This window comes from Pelodiscus sinensis, chromosome 8 (assembly GCF_049634645.1).
Source record: "Pelodiscus sinensis isolate JC-2024 chromosome 8, ASM4963464v1, whole genome shotgun sequence".
NCBI classification, from domain to species: domain Eukaryota; kingdom Metazoa; phylum Chordata; order Testudines; family Trionychidae; genus Pelodiscus; species Pelodiscus sinensis.
Window position 1 is genome coordinate 54,089,071 of NC_134718.1, and position 17,793 is coordinate 54,106,863.

Here is a 17,793-nt window from a genome sequence, read left to right on the forward strand (position 1 = left end):
GTTAGCAGTTTGAGTTCTTTTCTATTGCAATCTGCCTTGAAGCAGTTCCTAGAAGCTAATCAAATTATTTTTTGACATCCATCTAGTTTTGGGGTTAAACTCTACTTCTAAGTTTATCATCCTGTTATTCTTCCAGCCTTCTTTTCACATGCCCAAGCCATCGAAGTCTGGATTCCTTCATCTTTTTTATAATTGCAGTCCTGGGGGAATTTAGCAGTTTTACTAAGGCGCCAAATGCAACAATTGCTGAATTCCTCCAGGACTCTAATTGGTAACACCTTCACACTTCCCCTAATTTGTTTGTTCTGAACATGGACCACCCTTGTAGCTCCAAGCATTCATCTTAACACTTTATTTTCTGATGTATTTAAGATCTGCTCCTTGCTGTTCCTCAATGCCCAGCATTAAGAAATGCACAGAAGTGCAGGCCTAATTAGCATCTTGAAGATGTAGGCATTCTTCTATCACAGTCCAGTTAATTCTCTCCATTTAGTTCATGCTTTTCTTGTTCTACTTATTTGGGACAGTGGGAGTATTTTTTTTTATATAAATAAGTGAAATATGCTTGTATTTAAGAAGGCAACGTTAGTGGCATTTCTACATGAGACTTTTTTGGGAGTCTGTGAGTAAATATGTTCCACAAATCATCTGATTCTTGGTAAATAAAAATCAGCCACTTCTTTACAACAAAACATTTAGTTGAAAAAATAAGTATTTCCCTATCTTCAATATTACACTTTTTTTTTTTTAAAGGAAGTATAATACAAGAAAGATCATGAGAGAAGCTAACAAAAGTCAGGACATTCAAAATAAAGACTGATGCTCCCTTAATTTCTGATTTCTACCTATTTGAAACCATACTGTTTTTATGTGTAAGGGGATGAGTTTACATGACATTAATTGTCACTTAGTGAGCAGGAACTATCACTTTCAAAGGCTGTTATATGCTTCTGCTTTGCTTTTATGTTTGTGAAGAGGCTTAGAGGTTAAAGAATTAATATTTTGTTTTTGGATTTCAGTATCTGGCCAGCCTAAAGTGAAATCATTTCGAAGGGTCTGAGTTTTTAGAAGATATTGGATTACATCATAAAACTAATAGAATTATAGTACATTGGCCACTCCTGCTCCATACAGGGCCAGAAATGAGTAAGCATGTAATTACACCCTTTCTGTTCCTTTGGACAATGTTCTTCAGGTTATTACTGAAGGCCCTAGATTAAAACTGAAACCGTTTGCATTGTACTAGATTTACATCTGAACATGGATATTAAGGATTCACTGTATAAGAATTGCTGTCCAGAGTTGCCAGCTCTTGTGGTTTATCACAAGTCGTACCACATTTAGCGATTTGAAAGGCTGCTTTCTTCAAAATGTTTCTCATGCACAGTCCCTGCCAAAAGGTGAGTATTTTTTAGAAGTTTGACACTGAGACAACTGAGTATTTTTTTAGTTAAAGAGAAAGTGTCCAATCAAATCACTGTGCTGTAAACCCATCAAAGTTTTTATAAGTGGATCCTAATTAGCATATCGGACTATTTTTTTCCCAAGATCTAGGGATGACCTGTCTTCTATGTGCATCTATAATGTGTCTGAGAAGTTTGGGTAATTCTGTATGTTTCTTTCCACCTGCTATTAACTCACTTTAGTTTTTAAGGAGTCCTATGTCCAGTGCTTTTGCTAATGTCAGCTGATATACAGTTTGTGAATTTCGTGCTGATAGTTCCTAAAGATTGCAGCTTACTTACAACTTTTAGAAAAAAAAATCACATCACCGCTTAGCTGTCTTCTTACCTGCTTTAGTAGTCACTCACCAGAGCATATACAACAAGATCCTGGCACGACAGAGGAAATAAGTATTGAAGGAATCCTCACTGCCATGCTCTGCCCTTGGACCTGTGCTGTCAGCTATAACCATGCTATGGGGCAAAACTGTCAGTTGTCCTTCCCGTATACAGCCCTGGTCATGGAAATGGGTTCCCTTTGAGCAAAGAGGAGTCTTTCCCCTGCAGATGCTATTGTATACAGTGACAGAGACTGCTCCAGGATTAGGACTGCCATGCCTTGTGCTGGGGAGAGGGAAGTGGCTCTCCCTCAGAGCATTCTCCTGGGTGCAAGACACCTGAGCCCCTAAGTTTCTATGTTACACCAGCAGCCTCTAGTTTCTGTAGATGTGAATATATTTTCCCAGCAGTGGAAATGTTACAGGGGTCATGCAATGGTAGAAATCAATGGAAAATATCCTTCCCTTAATGTAGTAGTTGAGCGTACCACAGCTTAGGGCAACCGCAGCAGTATTTCTCCCATCTCCTCCATTGAGAACATTTACTCTTAAGTTTCTGGCTCCCCAGCCATCACCTCTCCTGCACAGAAACATGTTTTTTCCCCCTGTGGCATTTTTCCAGGCTATAGAGCTCCCTGCCTGCACTCTGAATTCCTCAGCAAGTCAGACTGCCTAAGCACACCTACTTGGCCACCTACTCAGAGTCTATAAGGCTCTGAGATGTGCTCACAGTTTTAAGATGCCACACAGCTGCTTCTCAGCAAGCACATTTATTCTTAAGTGAAAACACCAAAGGAAAAAACATAGTAAAACAATAAGAGAACTTTCACATATGCTAATTGCCTTACCAGTAATCACTCCAACTCCAACAAGGGCTCTGATAGGACTCAGTCCTTCAAATCTCACCACACGGTTTTTCTGTGGTTACAAGTTCATAAATACCTTGGCTCAGAACAAGCACACTCATGAATCTGTCATTCTCTCCTTTATATGGTTTAGGTCTCTGATCTTGTCCTCATGTAACAGGTAATCAGCAGACAAAGGTTTCCTTCTCAGAGCAAAGCTTCAAAAGGCTGAGTTCTTGTGTACCCAGAGAGGTACATTTGTATATTATACACCCCCCTACGGATTTTCTAGGAAACCCACTTGTAAAGTCTAATCTTGTCTGGTATATTGTTTCAGATAGTCTTGTGAAGTTCACTTCCCAGAAATTCACTTCCCACACATCTTTTCCTACAACCCCACAATAATAATACATAGACATCTTCAGTGCACTGCACTCCTAAAATGCTTTAATCCAATAAGATTTAACCTTAATTCTGTAAGATTTGTCCTGCATATGGCAAGAAATTTCTATAACTGACATAGTAGTGGCAGAATATACATCCATTTGTCTTCCCTGGCTAAAGGCAAAATGTGTGATGTTAGAGTCTCTGGCCTGCATGTTGTGAAAAAATGTTTAACCCACATGGGGTGTGGGTTTTCTGGGTCAGGATGGGTCTGTGGCCCATAGTAGAAGTATAGAATTCAGTGAGGCAGGATAAAAGGATGTGTAGCTTATGAGAGGGGCAAAAGTGGAAAAACAAGTGCACTATAAAGGTTGGTACTCAAACCTCAGTTACACATTGCCATAGCTCGTAGGATTTAGAAATTGTATAACAAATGCCAATAATTAAAAACAGCCAAAGAAAGCCATTGTACAGCAGTGAAGTTATACTAGAGCAGTGATTTCTAAACTAAGGGTCATGGCCCACTACTGGGTCACCTGGCTGTAGGGTAACCAGGTGACCAGCAGGGGTGCTACGTTAGGCTTCCTCCTTGTCCTGGCACTGCAGACCCCTGCTGTGCCCCAGAAGTGGCCAGCAGTTGGTCAAGCTCGTAGGTGGGGCTGGGTGGGACTCCCTGTATTGCCTCCACCCTGGGTGTCAGCTCTGGGGACCAGTGCCTGTGGGCGAAAGCAGCATGCAGAGCCACTTGTACACCTCTGCCTATGAACCAGACCTGCTGCCGGCCACTTCCAGGGCACAGTGCAGTCTATGGTGCCAGGATCGGCAGGAAGCTTCCCTTAGCAACCCTGCTGCACTGCTATCTGGGGGCTAGCAGAGCAAAGCCCATGCCCAACCCTCTAGCCCAGCCCTGCATCTCTCCAAACCCAGAGCCTTCTCCTACACTCCCAACACCTCATCTCCATCCCACCCCAGAGCCTGCTCCCCCAGATGGGGCCTGCACCCAACCTGAAACCCACCTCAGTCCCAGCCCAGAGCTTCCTCTCACACCCTGGACCCTGCCCTGGCCTCCAGCCTGGAACCCCCTATTCTACTCCAAGACTCTCATCCTACCCCACCTCAGAGCTTGCACACCCAGACTGAACCCTCTCCTCCCCTCACACACCAACCCCATCCCATAGTCGCCCTCACTCTAATCAAAAGATAAAATTATGTTGGGTCATGGGCATCAACAATTTTTGTCAACTGGGTCACGAGGAAAAAAGTTTGAAAACCACCGTATTAGAAATCAAAGAAGTTGTATCGAATATTTTTGAAAGCTGTGGCTTGGAGATTCCAGCTCCATACTGACACAGTCTTTTGTGAAGTCAAAGTACTCAGCTTATAATGATTGCAGAGACAGATGTATTGTCATTAGAAAGTGATAGGCAACATAATCCAGTGAACAGAGCACTGGGTTGAAACTCGAGAGAGAAGGGTTCTGTTTGCAACTTCACTTCTCACCTGCCATGTGGCATTAGCTCAGTCATTTGATTTCTCTGTACCTGTGTTCCTCACCCTTTATCCTGTTTGCAGGACTTTGTTTTCGCTGTTAAAAAAGGTGCGGTTTTATCACCGGGTAACTACTGTGCATTAGCTCTTCACAATAAAATCCCAGTAGAGACGCATCACATGCAGTTTCATTACAAGATGGGTGGATGGGGTCAACCTCCCTGTTAGGGTGTATACTAGGGATGTGAAAGATTAACCTGATAATTGGTAAGCATCACCCTTAATAGCTGATGCTTTCTGGATCTGGTTAACCAATGGGGATTGGAGCAGCTCCCTGCTTGCTACAGGGCTGCTCCAACCCAGCGAGGCCCCACCATGGACAGGGGCTGCTCCGGTCGTCCATGACAGGCCCAGGCACATTTCAGGCAGAGACTGCTCCAGATGCCCCTCTTCCCCAACCTGCCCCACCTTTAACCAGTTACCCACTTAAACAGGATTTTACATCCCTTGTGGATACTTGCTGACCTTGTCTAGCTATCATGTGGTAAAAATGACAGGTGTCTTGGTGAGATAATGATTTCACATTAGCTATCTCACTGTAAAAACCACCTGTTTGGCAGGGAAACTGTAGCCTTATGTTGTAAGTTCTTCATAGCCAGAATGTTCTCTTCCTATATTTAAACAGGGTGGCTCTTACCATGGTTGGGTCGCAAGGTACTGCTGTAATACAAATAACTAATCACATTATTCAGCTTAGCTTTATAATACAATAAATATAATGCCCACTGTTCAGCTGTAATAATTATATTTAAATGGTTGACCTTTGAATGCTGCCTTGATGAAAGTTAGGATGGTTGTTGGCTACCAGTTGCTATATAGAGGCAGTGCTATCCTATTGCCTGTGCTCTGTGCTGCCCAGGTGACTTGGGAGTGGTTCCCAGAACACATCTCTTGTGTAAGTTTAAGTTCTGTGCTCAAGATCTCTGAGCTCCAGCAGGAGAGAGTGTGCCTTGGGATTCCTAACAAGATGCATCTCTGACCAATTAAAATGCAACAACATTGACAGGTTCAGAAGGGAGTTGTGACTACCAATAAATCCACTAGGCCCACTGAATATCCAGAGGCAAAACAGTTGCTGAAATTATGTACTTTTTCTTTCCAGCCTTGCTTTTTGTGTTAGTGAATAAATATGTATGTGGCTACGTAAAAGTTACATATTTGAGTTATTAGGGCAATTATGAGGGCCTTATTATTTAATACTACTTACAATGGGATCAGACTTTGCTTTGACCTTGAGTTTAGACAGTAAATAAGAAGGAATGCATGTCTTATTGAAAAAGAAAAATGTCTTGTGTATATTATGCCTCAAAAATGTTACAGTGCATCATAGATTTTTGGTACAAGCCAGGACACTTACTTGAATGGGAAAGGGACATCTGCAGGTCCAAAGGGACTGGATGACTGGATGGGTAAATTGTAGCAAGTTGCTATGAACATTTTGTTTTTAAGCCAATTGTGCAAGATCAAGCTGCAGCTTAGGTAGCCAGTCATGAGGGCTAAAGCAGACATTAGCAGATTCCTGGGAACTAATTTTACATAAAGGTGAGTTCTTGAATAGTTTTCCCCATACATTTAGGCACAAGCTTGCTTGTCTTCATCAGTGATACTGGGCTTCTACTGAAGTATGCATATGGACAGTACTATAGTCATTGCAAGGAAAATCTAGCTGTCTGTCTGTCTGTTTTACAGTATTCCAGGGTACTTAGTTCAAGATTGTCACATTCATGTTATCTAGGGTTATAGAGAAACTGTAAATATGGTAATTAGAAACATGCAGCATTAATATCCAATGCTTTTGCACTGCAATTGCTTTCTTAATCTTGGAATGCAACAAAGCAAAGAACACTCTTTCCTACTTCAATAACAGTTTTTTTAATAAGGTGTTTAAGTACTTTAACATATCAAATGATCTTCCATAAAATATACTGAAGGACAAGAGAAAATAAATCAGTCTTCAAGCCAATGCTTTGCATTCCCATTTCTTGCTCTCTTGGCTTGGATAAGGAGACAGTAGGATTATACTGTCCAATTCTACCCCCTCTGGCTAAACCCAGAGTGCACTGATTGGCTCTGAAAAGATAGCTGTGTTGTTGTGCTTGGCTAGAAGTATGTTGACCATGATCCAGGCCCTGGGGATAGTAGTTTAGTTAAGTGGGGAAGCATTAATGGATCTGTAGGGCATTGAGTGGGGGGAGTGAAATGAAGTGGCCTCAAGGTAAGGAGAACATCGGCATGTGTTCTAAGATGTAAGTAAAGGAAATGTCAAGCTCTGGCTTGATTAACTAAGTAATAGCATGGACTAGCCTGGAATTTGTGCCCTTCTAATGAACAATTTTATAGATTACTAGAAATTAAATTCAAGGTCATCCATTTGTCCTGCAGAAAAATGATGTAGCCCCAAGGTAACACATAAATGCTGACTAGGGAGTGTACGGTGCACTGCTGGAAAGTTTGGGCTCATAAACACTACTGAGAGAGCAGAAATTAATTTCACAATTCCTCAAGAGCTGAAGTGTTCGCTAACAGTGTCAGATGTCAAGCAGACATGAGACTAGAAGAATTTGAATGTATTAAGCAACGTAAAATGTTGATAGGACTCTCCAAATTATTACCTTTTACTATTCTATTCTACTGTTTTGCTACTGCCACAGCTTGATAAGCCACTAGCCATCCTCAAATTTTGATCAAGAAAAGGTGAGTTGAAAGAAGGCATTAATTTCTACAGAGGCTACTGTGCAAAGTGTATTTCTTGGAAATGCTGGAATCTAAAAAGGAGAAACATGCTGAACCTAGTAACCAGAGACCTTATCTACTATATATTTGAGAGTCTGTCTGTCTGTCTGTCTGTTCAAGAGCTCCTCCTCAATAGCAAGAGCTAGGACCACCAAATTTGGTATATAGCTTCCTTTTATTGTAACTTAAAGCAACATGATGGTTTGGTTGTGCCAGGAAAATGGGATGTGTCTGGAATGGGATTGCTTCTCAGAAAACCATAGAAAAGAGAATCGCTAGGCAGGTGAAAGGAGCTGTCTGGGGGTATTCCTTTAGAGAGGTGCCCTTTAGGGAGGGCTGGGGGCGGTGTTCCCTCTAAGATTTTCCAACCATGAGCAGAGTGAGTTTCGACTTGTGCGCTGGTTTGGATGTGTGGCACCCGGGTTATTAACACACACATTCCTGGCCACCATGCAGCAGGTCCCATTCCTGGCCCCAGCTCTCCAGAGGAGGTGGGTGGAGGAAGAATTTTTTGTGCGCAGATGCATAGGTGTGTACTTTAGCGGGTACTATGGCTGTTGAAGCTCCCTCAACACCAGATTCATGTGGAGACATTGGTGGCTGTTCCTCATTGTCTGGGAGCAAGGGGAAAGTGCATAGTCTGCTTCATTCCTCATTCTTCACTCTGGCTGCTTTTGCTCCCTAACAAGGATAGGAAGGGGAATGATAAGCATGAAGGAATGAATCTTGGGGAAGGGGGGAGGCTTCAGCCCCCTATCCACCACTGTACACACATACACACACAGTTCCCTGTCCAGAGCCCCTCCTCAGCCTCGAACCCTGATTCTTGTGACCATCTAATTTGGTATACAGCTTCCTCTTATCATAACTTAAAGCAATGTAAGGATTTGGTTGTGCCAGGAAAACAGGACATGCCTGGAACGGGATTGCTCCTCATGAAACCAAACAGAAACGAGACAGAATCACCAAAGGAAATACAGTCCTCAAAACTGACATAATTTGAAAGAGACTGAATCAAGGTGAGCCAGAAAAATAGGATGAACTGGGTATAGGACTGTTTATCAATAAACCTTACAGAAAAGAGATGATAGAGACATTTAGGGTATTGCTTTGTTCCTCCACCGCAGTAGTTGGCCGAAGACTCCCATTGACTTTAATAGAGCCAGGATTTGACCCTAAATTATTTATTCCTGTAATGATCTTGTGATAAAGCACTGGACTATGACTCCTGGACGCTAAGGCTACGTCTGTGCTGCAGCCTTCTTCCGCAAAAGCTTATGCAAATGAAGCACAGAGTAGAATATCACCGTGCTTCATTTCATAGTTAATTAGCAGCTGTTTTTGCACAAGAGGCTTTTGCACAAAAAGGAGATGTGTAGACGGCTCCTTTTTGCGCAACCCCCCCCTTATGCTAGAGCCTTTCTTCCTGAAAAAATTAGGAAGAATGGCTCTTAAGCAAAAGGGTTTTTTTGCGCAAAAAGGAGCCATCTACACGGCTCCTTTTTGCGTAAAAACGGCTGCTAATTAATTATGCAAATGAAGCACTGCGATATTCTACTCTGCGCTTTATTTGCATAAGCTTTTGAGGAAGAAGGCTGCAGTATAGACGCAGCCTAAGGTGTAGATCCTGCCTCCATCACAGAGCTTCTGTGTCTTACCTTGGACAAGTCACCTAATTGCATGGGTCTTCAATTTCTCATCCTGAACATGCAGCTAATAATACTTCCTCATCTCACAGTGGTGTTGGGAGGATAAAAATATAAACATTAGGAAGTGCCCATGCCCAAAGTCATAGATAAGTTGTAGATATCATACAAATATAGTCTTCTTAAATGACCATGGATGGGCAAATACAGCGCTAATTATCAGTGTAACAAGATAACACATTGCTTTGGCTCTGCATGGGCGGAATAACTACTGCAAATTTTACAAAGCCACAGGACTGTAATTTACAGCAAAATATTGGGCAACATCAAGTAAAGGAAATTGTATCTATTTATGGTATTTATCACTGTAGTGTAGCTAAGGGCTATAAAAACTATGACCACAATATAACTAGAAAGAGTTCACAAAAGTCCATAACTATTGAGAAGGGACCCTATCCCTTCCACCTATTTTTCCTGTAAGAGTTTCCAACTAGTTATGGAAAGTAAACATGGGGAGTCAAATTTTGTGCTGACTTAATGCTACTCCAGTGTCCATAGCCTAAGCCAGCACAGAATTTGGCCAAACAAATCTAAAGCCTGTGGCAGCTACCCTCAAAGGGTTCTTCCTTCCCTTTAACAAAGAACTTTTTATATAGTCCATCAGAGCAGGGACCCTGTTTTTCTTTTTCTCAAACAGATCTAAAACGGCTAATTCCTAAATTTAAATCATGATATTTAAATAGTTTGTTAAATACTGTGTCTATGAAAGCATCTTTTTCTACCTAAGCAAAAGGCTCATGTTCACCTAGACCAGGGGTTTCCAACCTTTTTAAGCACGAGATCACTTTTTGAATTTAAGTGCAATCCAAGAGCTACCTCAAATATAAATACTCTTGCCCCACCTCCCTCCCGGCCCTTCTCTGAGGCCCTGCCCCTGCTCACTCCGTCCTCCCTCTCTTCCCCATCCTCACTCACTTTCATCAGGCTGGGGCAGAGGGTTGGGGTGCAGGCTCTGGTCTTGGATTAAGGGATCTGAAGTGTGAGAGGGGCTCTGAGCTGCTCTTGGGGCAGGCAGTTGGGATGTAGGAGGGTTTCTAGGTGCAGACTCTAGGAGGGTGTTTGGATGCAGGGGTGCTCGGGGCTGGGGCAGGGGCTTGGAGTGCAGGAGAGAGTTCATGACTAGGGTAGGAGTTCGGGATGTGGGCTCTAGCTCGGCACTGTACCTCAGGTGGCTTCTAGTTGGTGGTGCAGTGGGACTAAGGCAAGCTCACCACTGCCCTAGCCTTGCACCACTCCCTCAAGTAGCCAGAAAACTCCATCCCAAGTCCTGTAGTGCCCCCTCTCTGCTCTGTGGATAAAGGATACAGAGTGGGAGGGGGCACCTTGATATCAGCGTCCCTCCTTTCCCTCCCCTGCGCCGGAAGCAGGAGGCTCCCCAGGCTGAGGGTAGCTCCAAGGCAAAAGGCAGGAGATGCACAGCAATGCAGGGAGGGGCAGCGGAAGTGCTGGCACTTGATAGCCTCTTGGCCAAACCAGTCAGAATCACCTGTCAGAGGCTCCAAGATCTACCAGTAGATCCCAATCTACTGGTTGTTGACCACTGACCTAGACAGATAGCACTACACAGACAACATACCTGTCTTGAAGCATAGGGGTAAACAAGGGCTATTTTTTGCATTGAGGTACCAAAATAAACAGAATGCAACTTTTAGTCAGGTTAGGGAAAAGTGAAATTGCTGTTAAGAGGCAGTGGATAAGTTACCTTTACACTTATATTACTTATCTATTACATTGGGAAACTATAAAGACATGGCTTAAAAAATTGACCCTTACGTTTTGGAAAAGGGGGCTAAGAATGTTTTATTGTTTCTAGGCTGCAGGTGACCTGAAAAGCCTCTAGTTTAGCTGAGGAACTGGAGGGCAAAAGATCTGCCAGGTTGTTTAGCCCTTCTTCCTGTTAGTAAAGCACATTAATAATGTTTGGTGCTTTCTAATTTTAAACGTTCCAAGCAATGGAGCTGTCACCACTTCCTGTAGAAATTTTCTTGTCCGGGAAATTTCCCTGATATCCGGTCTAACTGTCACTTTCTTAATTTCACCCCATTCCTTGTAATTGCTTGCTCCCTTATGTTATGCTAAATTAATGTTCTTTCTTGGTGTTTGTTTAGTGCACTAGCTTGAACCTCAATTCAGCAGAAAACTTAAGCTCACGCTAAGGACATGTAAACAATCACACCTTTTCTCCTAGTGTAAACATACCCTTAGCATATGTGATCATGTCTTCTTCTTGCCATTGGACCAAGTAATGATATTAGTCACCTTCTCCTATAGCTCAAGGAGCATAGCATTATGCTTTAGAATAGAGTTCACTCATTGCTGACACCTGTGGTATTTGTATCTACCAGTATCTAAAAAGTTGTTACAAGGAGGAGGGAAAAAATTCTTCTTAATGTCTGATGATAAGATAAGAAGCAATGGGCTTAAACTGCAGCAAGGGAGGTTAAGGTTGAACATTAGAAACAATTTCCTAACTACCTGAGTAGTTAAGCACTGGAATAAATTGCCTAGTGAGGTTGTGGAATCTCCATCATTGGAGATATTTAAGAGCAGGATAGTTAAACATCTGTTAGGGATGATCTAGGTGGTGCTTGATCCAGCCGTGAGTGCAGGGGATTGGTGCAGGGGATTGATGACCTCTTGAAGTCCCTTCCAAGTTCTAGTATTCTTTGAGTCTATGATTCTATGTCCATAGTTTATGACTATATCCCAGGAATAGGCAATAAAAAATGGCAGCCCGCAGGGTTAGTCCCTGGCAGGTTGCTGCCACTCTGTTTACCTGTGCCTCTGCAGGTATTGGAGCATCGCAGCTCTGGTTGTCCGTGAATCGCTGTTCACCGCCAATGCGAGTGGTGGAAAGTGTCGCAGACCAGGATGCTGCTTCCTGCCTCTCGCATTGGCCGCGAATGGCGATTCGTGGCCAACGAGAGCAGTGATCCTCTGATACCTGCGTCGTAACAGGTAAACATGGAGGTGGAGGCCCACCAAGGAATAACCCTCAGGACTGGATCTGGCCTATGGGACAGAATTTACCTACCCGTGGTATATCCTAGAAATGTGTTTTAATAGTTCCTACATCTTCTTTTAGTTGTTATGTAGCCTAGTTACTCATGCATAACATGCATCTTAATTCTTTAATTGCATTCTGTCCCAGGAAGAACCCCATCTATGAACTAGGGGCAATCTACTTTGTATCAATGGAAAATATTATTGTTAAAACATATGCATATTGGGAATGGATTTTAGCAACCACCTGAGCAGACGTATCCTTGAGCTTTTCTAAATCTCTGTTTCTGCCTTTATCTGATGAGTATCTACCTTTAGATCTGAGCAAGGACCACTTCCTGGAAGGAAACGCTGAATGGGAGGGAAAATAATAGGAAAATCAGTGTTCTTAACCCCCAGTCTGTGGGGATTATAAATGTTCATCCAGATTTTTTTTCTCTTCTAGGAATCCTCATTCCAGTGTATTAATGTCACATGACAGATTTCTGAGATGGTCCAGAGGTTAAAAACCAAGGAGTTTATTTACTATTGGTAATATTCTGCCACCCTTCCTGTGTGAAAATTCTTTTGTGTAGCCTCACAGAAATTACTCCAGTCCCTTTAATTCAGCCTGTTAGTGGGCATGTGATTGGAAGTCACCTATAGCAGCAGATCATTTGCCTCTGCCGCAAGTCCACCGTTCCTGCACACAACTGTGCAAATGGACTGTACAGGGAATGTGTGTCCTTTGCACGGCTTCTCCACTTCCAGGACCCTGTTCTCCTTGCACATAGACCATTTCTCTGAACCTTTAAAAGGAGCTGTGGGCTCTTATCTTAGTCGTCATTTGTGAATGTCATAAATCCAAGATATAATTCAAGACTTTGAAGAAGGTTCAGAGCTACTATAGCAGGGGTTAGGGCTGACGTATGGTGGCAGAGGGGCATGGCGGGCTCACAGGAGGGACAGTCTAATCCACATTGCTGTAGTCATGCCAGTACTCTCCCTCAGGTGCCTCACTGTCGGGGGCACAGAATTCACTCACATATTTTGTATAGTAAAAGAAGGAGGGAGAGGGAATAGCAAAGGCCTGAATAACTTTCCAGTGCAAAGGAGACAAATAGTATCCCATGGTGCAGTGTTTAGGACCAGATTGATGAGCCGAATGTTTGCAAGGGGATCAGAGTATGCCAGCAGGAGTCACTATAGTCCTCCTATTAGAAATTTAGGAAGTTAACAGAGGTCTTCAAAATAATCACAGGTTGAGCTGCATCATTTAATTGCAGGGGATAATGAGCATTGAAAAAATGCCCATATTAGTAAATACTGCAGCATTCCTGGTCATGGGTGCAAGCCTGCCCACTTCTAAAGAGGGACCTTGCAAGAGGGACCACTGAACTAAGCAACCATATAAATACAGGGGATAACTAACGGAAAGCAGGGTTAGGAGTGCCGGTCATAGGTTCAAAATGAGGGCTCCATAGGAGACACTGAGCGGAGAACACCCCGGACATTGCCCACTGCTTCTCAAAGCTATCCAAGGAGGCAGTGGACACTGACGAGAGGAATTCTGCCTGAATATGTGAGATTAGGGACAAGTGGAAATAGGCCCCACTGTTGCAGAGCACCCCCTCATCCAGCATCCTCTTAGTGTTTCAACTTGCCTTCTGGCGACAAGGGCTCTTTAGCAAGAGGAGAGGGGGGACCAGGCAGCAGGACATCGCAGACTGCTGGAGGAGGTTGACAAGGAGATCTCATGATTTTGTGGGACCATGGATAGGGTGTGCAGAATAAACAGGTGCAGGGAGAAGTACAGCCAGAGCTTCAATAAGAGGTTCTAGAGGAGCTGGAAAAGGGACTACAACTGGGTCCAGTTGAGATAGGTGTGCACTGGGCTCTCACGTCGCAGAAGGGTTGGGAATGGGGCTTAACCACAACAGGTACATGCCTGTGCTCACAACTCTGTGAGGGAGCTGTCACCTGGTATCTCTGGTGGGCTGTGGGAGCAGAGTGGAGTAGAGGCTGGCTTACTGGGGCTCCTCACCTTCCACATGTGGTGGATCGTCCCACCATTTGGTGTCGGGGTGGAACCTGAGAGTGAGGAAATGGAGGGTGTACAGCTTGTCCTGAAGCAGTCTGGAAGCAAACCTGCTGCAGGTTATGCAGCTGGCTCAGATTACAAAAGGGAGGAGGCCCAAGAAGGAGGAGAGGAGGAACCGGGCAGCTTGTAGAACAGGGGCCCGATAAAAAGTTCCAGAGAGCCTCTTGCAGGGATCTCTCCATGAAAAGGAAAGGGGGGAAGGGGGAAGCCACCGTGATCTCCTGGAGTATACACATGAAAGGTTGAAAGTCGCATGAATTGACCAAGTGCTCAGGGATGCACCCAGTTCCTCCTGTCATAGTCCAGGAGAGCTCCAATACTGGGCCTGGTGTTCTTCCACGGCCCAGAGCTCCTCCTGCTTCTGCTGCTATGCTCTGCAGTGGGGTAGATCCCCAGGACTGGTGGCCAGATGCCTCTCTAGCTCTAAGAGCTCCTGTTCAGCTGCTTTATCACTGCATCTCTCAGCCAGGTGGAGGCCCAGGTGTAGTTGTGGCAGTCCAACTGGGCATGCACTTTCCCCACAGCCTACCACCACTGTGCCAAGGGAAAGGTGGGCCACTGCCCCTGCCAAGCCATCCAGAACTCCTGGAAGAATGCCATAAAGCCCACATTCTCCAGCAAACTGTTATTAAAGTGCCAATAGGCTGGCTCCACCTCTCCAAATGTAGGGAGGCATCATGGCCACCAACTGGTGGTCTGACACAAGGCCATCTGGAGGAGTGGGCTCATGCTAGATAGAAATGGGATAGGTAGATGCAGTCCAATTGGGAGTGATGTGACACAGATGAAGGTGGTATTGTCATCCAGGTGGTGGTTTTGCCAAATGTCCACCACGGAGTGATGATGCAGGATCTCCCTGCAAACACTCATGGTGCTTTGGCAGTTCTCAAGTCCAGAGTAATCCTGGTCCTCAAGGGTGGTGTTGAAGTCCAAGCCCAGGACCAGACACTCATGACCCAAGGTGTTGAGGAAGGTGGATGCCTGCCAATAGAATTGCACATGGTCCAGGCCTGCATTTGAGGCAAAGATGTCAGCCCCTCCCTGCAGGCCTGGACATGCAGCAGGTAGCCTTGGGGACTCCCAGAACCTCAGATCATAGATCAGGGGAGAACAGGGTGGCCACCCCAGCTGAATTGGCAGGTGGGCAGTGGCTAATGTCTCCCACTCCAGCTAGCCTTGATGGCTGCAGCTATGTGGGTCTTCTGCAGGAAGATTACAGAGAAACTCCTCTCCTGAAGACAGGAAAGCACCCAGCTCCTGGGGAGATCCACCCCAGGTGTTTAAGGGGGCAAAGATGGTGAGTTTCATGATGAGGGCTAGAGAGGATCCTCACGGGCAGGGGTGTCAATAGCTCCCCACAGAGCCTGCAACAATCTGCTCCCAACCCTGAAAGCCAACAGGGAGACAGAATTTGTGGGCCTGCCACTAGGTGGCGATGTCTTGCCTTGGTGTCCTCCCTCTCCTCCTGCGAAAGAGCCCTTGCAGTCCAAGGGACAAGCTGGAAGCGCCCCCAGGCACTGAAGAGCAGGCTGCACCTTCCCCTGAGATCCACGGGTGTCTGTGAGGAAGTGGTGCAGACTGCCCCACAGCGAGGGACAGAGCAGTAGATTCACTGCCATTCTCTTGTCAAGCCTGTGGGAGGACCTTACTGCCAACAGAGACAAACAAGGGGTGGACCCCTGGTGCAGCATTGGTGCAATGCAGCCCGTCCCCATCCCCATCCCCATCCCCAGCAAGGGAGGGAGCAGTGGAGGGAAGAGAGCAGCCCCTACAGGATCAGGAAGGGGAGACAGGAAAACTGCCCTCAAAGGGATATCTATAAGTAAGGGAACAAAACAACCCTGGGGGCAACAGCAGCATGGGAAGTGGAGGGGAGGGGAGTGGACAGCACATTGGGAATGGAAATGGGAATGGGGCTGGTGGTGGAAATAGGAGTGGAGCTGGGGCCAGCAGTGGAGATGGGTTGGACTGGAGTCAGGGGTGGGGCAGGGTCACAGGCAGAAATAAGATTATATTTCCCAGCAGCTAAACCATCGAGGTACGGCGCCCCTCGACTGGGTTCTGGGACCGAGGGGCCAGGGAGGGGAAGGGAGTGCTCACCAACACCAGGCCCAGGCACCGCAACAAGCAGAGCATCTGCAAACATAGCATTAGGCCTGTTGGAGTCTGCCCCATCAGGAAGGGAGGGCAGCCACTCTGCCCCAAAGGCGGGGGATTTGCCCATGGGCTCTGGCCTGGCTGTTGCCTGTAGGCGCTCAGTGGCCATGAGTGAGATGCCATCCACAGACCATCCCTGCCCATTCCTGCTGCCATGATGGTCTCGGCCTAGACCACCTGCTGGGCTCGGTAGAAGATGTGGCAGAGGGACTCTTCACCTTTCTCATCAGAGGGGACTTGCGGACACTGCACTTGCCCCAGACAAGTGGCCAGCCCCTCAAGGTGAAAGCAGAGGGCTGATTAGGAGGGGGAGTGCAAGAGGGCACAGGCAATGGATGTAGGGGTCCCGGAGGCAAGGGAAGAGTAATGGGGGCTCTCTTGCCCCCAGCAACAACCCCACCACCTTCTCCTCCACAGGCCCCACCAAACAGCAGCCAGCAAAGACAGGGCTTGCCCACTTGCCTAGGTGTAGCAGAGGAGCTATCTCTGGAGCCTGAGCAGGAGCAATGGCAGAAGGAGGGGCATTTGTAAGAGCCAGGCCACCAGGGGCACTGGTTGTGGCAGGGCCAGGGCCCTCCTGCGTCTTGGGGGTCCCTGATGCCTCTCCAGGGCAGGGAGGGGCAGTCCCTTCAGACATGACAGATGTAGCATCAGGCCTCACTCGAGTAGTAATGGACCCGATAGTGGGTACCCTTGTAGGGCACCAGGAAGGACCACTTGCGCACTGCCTTGTCACACACTGCTGGGGTAGCTGGGAGAAGGCTAATGATGGAGGTGGGCTTCCCCAGGGTGGAGAGGATAGGCAAGAGGGCACCATATGGAAGGAAGGGTGGAATGGAGGTCAGCATCACCTGTCCTCCAGAGGTTTGAGGGGCTGGTACATGTCCCCCACCGCCAGGCTCCTCTCTATTGCTTCCTGGGTGGCGGCCTACAATGCCAGGAAGATGACCTTCCCGTATGTCTTCGAGGCCCCATCACCTTCACAAATGCTGGCACATAGATTTCAAGGTGAGGCAAGGCTGATACCAGGAGGCAATGGATGTCATGCCTCCTGATCAGGGAGGAGAAGGGCCCCTGTTTTCTGAAGATGGAGCTGGAGGCAGTGGTTGGGGCAGAGGATGCAGCGGCATGTGGAGGGGTTGCAGCCACCTGAGCATGTGCTGTGGGGACCATAGGTGGAACAGAGGGAAGAGCTGGCGGAGGGAACAGCAGGGGAGAAAGGGACTATGGTGGACTTTGGCAGTGGGGGGTGTCCCAACCATGGGAGGTTTCACCTTCTGGGTGGGGACCTTGCCCTTCTTGTTCCCCTGGTCCTTTTTACTGGCTGAGAAGGGGGCTCCCCCTGAGCCAGAGGGATGGCAACCATGGCAATGGTGGAGTTCGAATTAGAGGTCGAGAAGTCAGCTGCAGAGGTGTCAGGGGCAGTAGCAGGGGCGGACCACAAGCTCAGCAGAGGTAGAGCACTTCTCCATTGCAGCAAGTAGCAGAGGAAGCTGGGGGGAAAGGAAGAGGCAACCATCTCTCCCCACTGGGGGCAGGGGAGAAGGATGCTACAAG

The 17,793-nt window shown here is 46.3% G+C and overlaps 1 long non-coding RNA gene across 1 annotated transcript; it reads left to right on the top strand.

Moving 5' to 3' along the window:
• Positions 1-148: 148 nt before the first annotated feature.
• LOC142830436 (uncharacterized) lies at positions 149-15,798 on the top strand. The gene is made up of 3 exons (XR_012905671.1): positions 149-1,146; positions 1,247-1,400; positions 12,445-15,798. It is a non-coding gene; the product is annotated as an uncharacterized LOC142830436 (long non-coding RNA).
• Positions 15,799-17,793: the final 1,995 nt, after the last annotated feature.